Source organism: Mesoplodon densirostris, chromosome 4, assembly GCF_025265405.1.
Source record: "Mesoplodon densirostris isolate mMesDen1 chromosome 4, mMesDen1 primary haplotype, whole genome shotgun sequence".
Classification (NCBI taxonomy): Eukaryota; Metazoa; Chordata; class Mammalia; order Artiodactyla; family Ziphiidae; genus Mesoplodon; species Mesoplodon densirostris.
In genome coordinates, this window is record NC_082664.1 from 22,914,692 (window position 1) to 22,922,083 (window position 7,392).

Sequence of the window (7,392 nt, forward strand, 5' to 3'; positions counted from 1 at the left end):
TGCTGCAGACTGGGGATCCTTTTGCCTCTCTCTCTTCCTTCCTATTCCTGGAATAGAAAAATAAACTCTCTTTGTGTCGTATCAAAATCCATCCTGCTCCAATTTAGAGTGACAGAAGTCAAGAACCTGGCATCTTTGTTTCACGGTGTGAATTGTTTCCACAGCTGTGGATGCTCTTTCCTTTAGCTTTCAAATAAGGAAGGATAACAGCTATTCCTGGCAGCTGAGAAATAGCACATCAGTTAGTACTTTAGAAAGCTATCCACGCTGACTTTGAAGAACACCAGAAAAAGAAAGTGGTTTTATGCTAATGACGGCAGATAAGAGCTTAGAATTACTGTACTTTAAACATTTAAGAAACTGTGCCCTGTGGGGGTGAAATGTACAGCATGGGAAGTACAGTCAATAATAACTTTGTATGGTAAACAGACTTATCATGGTGATCATTTTGTAATGTATGGAAATATCAACTCACTATAGTGTGCACCTGGAACTAAAATAGTGTTGTAAGTCAATTATACTTCAATTTAAAAAAAAAGAAAGGACATGTACTCACAGTATTCTAATAGGTTCTGCGGTGAACAATGTTTACATTGTTACAATGATTCAAACACTAATTATTGATATAATTAAAAGCATGATAAAATTTGGGGGAGAGGATGAGGAAGAAGAGGTGAGGTATTAAATCTTAATCTCTTATAACATTTATAAATTTAAAAATTGCTTGTTTCTCTTCTTTGTATTCTATCTATATGATATGATAGATGTTAACTAAACCTATTGTGATAACAATTTCACGATATATATAAATCAAACCATCATGCTGTACGCCTTATAAACTTATATAGTGATGTATGTCAGTTATTTCTCAATAAGACTGGGGAAGAAAAGAAATTGTGCCCTTATTTTATACTCAAGACGCTCAAGTCAGACCTTTCTAGTTATATGTAGAAATGGCACGGTTAAATTGTGCTTTGCCAAATCTTGGCCTGGGTTGGGGTCCGTCACGGAACATCAGGAGGCAGAGTGGGTTGCCATGGAAGGGAAGACTATTTTTATTGAAGTATAATTGATTTACAATGTTATATTAGCTTCAGGTGTACAGCATAATGATTCAGTATTTTTACAGATTATATTCCATTAAAAGTTATTACAAGATAATGGCTATAAATTCCCTATGGTATATAATACATCCTTGTTGCTTACTTATTTTATATGTAGTAATTTGTATCTCTTAATCCCATTCCCCTACTTTGCCCCCCTCCCCTCTCCCCACTGGTATCCACTAATTTGTTTGCGCTATCTGTGAGTCTGTTTCTGCTTTGCATATACATTCATTTGTATTATCCTTTGGATTCCACATGTAACTGATATCCTACAGTGTTTGTCTTTCTCTGTCTGACATTTCACAAAGCATGATATTTTCTAGGTCTATCCATGTTGCTGCAAATGGCAGAATTTCATGCTTTTTTATGGCTGAGTGATATTCCATATATAACTCCCATGTGGTGTTATATATATGTATGTCCCACGTCCTAACTTCCATGTGGTGATTAATTTTATTTTAATTTTTAAATTTAATTTAAAATTTTTTCATTTTATTTTTATTATTTAATTTTTTAATTTTATAAACTTGACTGGACGACGAGGGGCCCAGATTAAACATTATTTCTGGGTGTGTCGGTAAGGGTGTTTCTGACTAACATTTGGATGGATGGAGTCAGTAAAGCAGATTGCCCTCCCCAACATGGGTGAGCATCATCCAATCTGCTGGGGAACTAAATAAAACAAATAGTAGTGGAAGGGAGGATTTATTCCCTTCCCCTGCCTGCATTAGCTGGAACATCAGTCTTCTCCTTCCCTTCCTTGGACTCAGCTCCCCAAGTTCTTAGACCTTCAGACTCTGACTGGAATTACACCGCTGACTTTCCTGGGTCTCCAGCTTGCAGGTGGTAGATCCTAGGACTTCTTAGCCTCTATTTGTTATGATAGATAGATAGATCACATAAATACGTATTATAAATATAAATAGGAAGATAGATACAGAGACCTATTGTTTATGTTTTTCTACAAAACCCTAATATACCCCAGTATCTCAGAATATAACTGTATTTAAAAATAAAATCTTTACCCTCTGGTTTCCTTTCCCATCAGATCTGAACCTTGGTCTTTGTGGTCGTAAGAGGAGGAATAGTAGTACTGAAGCTGTGCTCATGGTGTCTGCTTATATAGCATGTGGGCTAGTTTCAAACAAGGAAAAAAAAAAGATAAAATCTTTAAAGAGTTAAGTAAGTTAAAATTAGGTCGTTAGGGTGGGCCCTAATCCAATACAGCTGGTGTCCTCATAAGAAGAAGAAATTAGAACACAAACACACCCAGAGGGGTGATGATGTGAAGACATGGAGAGAAGATTCCATCAACAGGCCTCAGAGGAAACAAACCCTGCCAGCTTCTTGATCTCAGACTTCTAACCTTCAGAATTGTGAGAAATTATATCTCTGTTGTTTCAGCCACCCGTCTGCGGTACTTTGTTACGGCAGCCCTAGCAGACTAATACAGCGCCATCAGTGTCCTACAGAAGCCAGAGCCCTTCTCCGTGCAGCTTAACATCCCTGGAGTTGGAGATGCTGAAGGAGGATTCAAGGAAGTAGAGCAGCTGCAGGTCCAGCTGCTGCTTCACACCAATGGAGTGAGTCAGCAGATCAGCAAGAATGTGTGTGGGCTCCGCAGCCTGTGTGAGCCGCTGCTTCCCTTCTGCCCTCTGAATCTCCCACAAAAGTCTTGTGACCCACCCTAACCAGAAACATACAGGAAGAGGAATTCTGGGGAAGGCAGTTCATAAGCAAGTTGGCATATCACAAAGTCAACGTAATCACCCAACACGGAAATTAGCCCCTTCTACCATTTCCATTACAACAACGGTCCTCAGCTGGGCTGATTTCGCCCCACGGTGGGATATTTGACAACGTCTATGTATACTTTTAGCTATCACAACTGAGAGGTGGGGCTGTTACTAGTATCTAGTGGGTAGAAGTCAGCGAGTCTCCTAAACTCTCTTCAATACCTGGAGCCCTCATGACAAAGAATTATCCAGTCCCCAAATGCCAATCATCCCAAGGTTGAGAAACCCTGCCTTACAACAAGTCCTTCATACCAAGAATTCTTTCTCTTTTTTTTAAAGTACCTATCCATCATTTCCTATTACTCTCTTTTTTAAAAAAAAATATGGGGCTTCCCTGGTGGCGCAGTGGTTGAGAGTCCGCCTGCCGATGCAGGGGACACGGGTTCGTGCCCTGGTCTTGGAAGATCCCACATGCTGCGGAGCGGCTGGGCCCATGAGCCGTGGCTGCTGCGCGTCCGGAGCCTGTACTCTGCAACGGGAGAGACCACAACAGTGAGAGGCACGTGTACCATGAAAAAAAAAAAAAAAAGATTCCTTTTTACTGCATTTTTTAAATTTATTTTATTTTTTTAATTTATTTATTTTTGGCTGCTTTGGGTCTTTGTTGCTGCACGCGGGCTTTCTTTGTTTCAGTGCGCGGGCTTCTCATTGCGGTGGCTTCTCTTGTGCAGAGCACGGGCTCTAGGTGGGCGGGCTTCAGTAGTTGTGGCATGTAGGCTCAGTAGTTGTGGCTCGCAGGCTTAGTTGCTCCATGGCATGTGGGATCTTCCCGGACCAGGGCTCGAGCCCGTGTCCCCTGCATTGGCAGGCAGATTCTTAACCACTGTGCCACCAGGCAAGTCCCATACCAAGATTTCTAAGTCTTAGCAGACGTAATGCAGACTAAGCTGGGGAGTGGGGCGTGGACAGTCAGGCTGCACAGTGCCTGGCACACCATCATCTCTTCTGCTTCTCCTTTTTTCCTCCCTTTGCTCTTCACTCCCCCCTCCCACAATCCCAGGAGCTCCATATTCTTCCCCTCTAGCTTCAGAGTAGTTTTCCCCTTCTCTAAAATCTTGACATCCTCCAACATCCTGAAACTCAGGATTCCATCTTACACCTCAAAGAGTTATCAAAATATTTTTCCTAAGCATAGCGACTTCTAAATCTTGCAATTTCAGTTGACTTGTTTTCCTTTTTTGCTTATCTATATTTCTCATTTTCCCCCCACTGGAAAGAAATTTTGAGTAGAGGAAAACAGTATGTCTTTTGGGGGGAGGGGAAATATATAACAACATGTAAAAATTCTTACAAAGTAATACCAAATGAATAAAGTATCAAATTTGGTTGTATACACTGTATGACTTTATTTTTAAAGTGAAAAACAAAAAACAAAAAACCCTAACAGGCACAGGGAACAGCAATAAGAACAAATGACTAGAAAGAAATATTGATGCATCAATATGATGTTTTGTTTAGGAAATCAAACAAGAAGTGACTTTGTTTTCTCTGTAGGTGTTTTTCCTAATTTTTAAAAATTAACACAGTGTACATACCCTGACTTAGAGTGGGGGACAGACCTTTAATTTTGATGGATGTCACTCCCATTATTAGGTTACATTATATGGCAGAAATGAAGGGATTTTTACAAATATAAGGTCCCTAATCTGTTGACTTTGAGTTAATCAAAAGACAGGTTATCCAGGGAGGGCCTGACCTAATCAGATGAGCCCTTTAAAAGACTGTTTACCATCCAAAGATTTGAAGCAACAAACTCTCTCTTCTGCTGGCCTTGAAGAAGCAGTGAGTTTGCTGCCATGGGTTTTATCGCTTCAAAGAGATGAACTCTGCCAATATCCACATGAGCTCAGAGAAGGAACCCAGGTCTGAGACCCCTCAGTTGCAACCTTGTGAGACCCTAACCAGAGGACTCATTTAAACTGTGCCAGGACTCCTGACCCATGGAAACTATGAGATGATAAATGTGTTTTTAAGCTGCTAAATTTGTTGTAACTTGTTGATCAGCAATAGAAAACTAATACAACAGCCAATGAAAAACATACATTTTAATAAATAAACTTTAGACTGGAAACAAAGCGATCAGGGTCTATAGCACCATCATTAACCCGCTATATGATCTTAAACAAGTCATTTCTTAAGGCATGAGGTTTTTAAAATATGTAATGTGAGAGATAAAAGCTTGAAACTTTTATGATTCTAAATCTTGCCACAATAAACCCTCAGTTACTGTGCTTTTTTCCTGTCTTGCCGGTAATGGAGTCTTGTAGTGCTAAAGATAAGTAGCCCATTAGTTAGGTTGTCAAAATCTTTTCATAATAAAGAGATTCTCTTTATAACACTATTTATTCTGCAAGACATGGCACTTGCCTCACTACTACCCAATTATAATTTTGGAATAAAATATGTAGCAAAATGCTTAAGATCAAATACATACAAACTAAAATAGAACAAAGGAATATTTTATGAAAAGGGAAAAAGTCCAACAAAAGACGGATTAAACTGGATGTACGCTTCTTCGAATCTAGAATTGGTTTTTGGAAAGGTCTTAAGACAATCAGGAAATAAGTGCAAGCAGTCGAGCTAGAGGACAGATACAGGAAAGTGCAGGAGTGTCCAAGCAGTATAACTGCACCTGAAGCAGAATGTATGTGCTGTGGACTGAATTGTATGCACCCTCCCCCCAAATTCATATGTTGAAGCCTTAGACCCCCCAATGTGATGGTATTTGGAGATGGAGCCGTTGGGAGGTGATTAGATGAGGTCATGAGGGTGGCGTCCTGTGATACATTTAGTGTCCTTATAAAAAGAGACATCAAAATCTGAGGGCACCCTCACTCACTCTCCATGCCTTGTGAGGACACAGCAAAAAGACATCTGCTTGCAAGAAAGCTCTCACCAGAATACAACCATGCTGGCACCTTGATCTCAGACTTCCAGCCTTCAGAACTGTGAGATATAAATTCTGTTCTTTAAGCCACCCAGTCTATGGTAATCTGTTATGGCAGCCCAAGCTGCCCTAATACATATGTTAGGGGGAAAAATATAAAAGTGGAGTTGTAGAAGCCAAGAGAGAATAAAAGGTGTTTGGTGGTCACACGGGGAAATTTTAACTCATTACCCATGGTTACAGGAAATCTTTATAAGTTTTTAAGTGAGCAAGTTTGAGGAAAATGAGTCTGATGATGGTCCCATCAGCAAGTTTATGCGACATGAAGTAATAAGGCTTATGACTAGGATGGTGACCATGGAAATAGAAAAGAAAGTAGAACTTTCAAGAAACATTAGGGGACAAGAATTGCCAGGACTTGGAGATGAATTTAATTGTTATTAAACTATGAACTCCGTTCTTAAGCCTGACAAGTGAGAAATTCTGATGAGGAAAATGGTGGAGGCCTGGCTAATTAGCATGGAGGAGTTGACGTAGGGACCTGGCCCTCATTACTGGAGGTACCTGTCCTGCCTACTCCCTGGCTAAACTCCCAAGGTCTTCTGGAGAATCCATAAATAACTAAAAATGGTTTCTGGTACCTTTAGTGAGACTGCTCAAGGACAGAATACCTAGGTCACCCTCTTTCTTAGTCGCCACCTAATCGGTGCTTTAAAAAAATTGCTAAAAATGTTTACAGTTTCCAGATGGTCTCCAACTTTTTCCTCCTCTCTCTTTCTTTATCATAAATCCTTTTTTTCCTTTATTCCTTGACTTAGCACAAACACCGCTCCCTCGTATGGGTACATGCACTCCTTTTGCACGTATATTTGTGTACAAAATATAGAAATGTCTCTAACTGATTCTGTGATACAAGGATGGATGTCTTCTTCCTCTTCATTCTTGGTCTCTGAAATCAGTCTCCAGGTTGAAATACTGGGGCCCACACTCAGCTTGGGGAAGTTACTAAACATTTCTATGCCTCCGTTTCTCTGTCTACAAAATAGGGAAAATTGAAATACCTTCCTCATATGACTATTAACATCAAGCTTAAATGACAACTGCATATGTAAAGTGCTACCACAGTGCTAGGGACACTGCGAGTGCACAGCAAAGCTTAATTACTACGATTAGGAGCTCAGCAAACCTAGGATCTGTCCAGATTGCCAGTAAGAGTGGAATAAATAGAGAGAAATAATAAGCACCCTTTGAAAATGAATAGGTACATATTTTGCAATGTCTTATGAGTCAAAGTATTTCAAAATAAAAAGCTATTTTTAAAAACGTGAACAAGGACAGCCTGATAAGAAGTTCTCCCCATGACCTTTGCCCCTCTATTCTCGTTATCTTTCACACAAGAAGTAGAATTCAAACTGCCCGACCACAATTGGTCATTAATGCATTTGTGCTGGATAAAAGTCTGACAATAATAAGGCCTTACTCTTTGGTCTTCTGTTGACAGAATCCTTTCTTATTTTATTGCTTTTAATTTTCATGACAGGTCTGAGAAGTAAGGCAAGTTTAGTGACTCTGACTTTGTAGATTAAGAAACTGAGCCTCGGGG

At 39.9% G+C, this 7,392-nt stretch overlaps 1 non-coding gene across 1 annotated transcript; it reads left to right on the plus strand.

Moving 5' to 3' along the window:
- Positions 1-2,129: 2,129 nt before the first annotated feature.
- LOC132489672 (small nucleolar RNA SNORA61) lies at positions 2,130-2,256 on the plus strand. The gene has a single exon (XR_009532063.1). It is a non-coding gene; the product is annotated as a small nucleolar RNA SNORA61 (small nucleolar RNA).
- Positions 2,257-7,392: the final 5,136 nt, after the last annotated feature.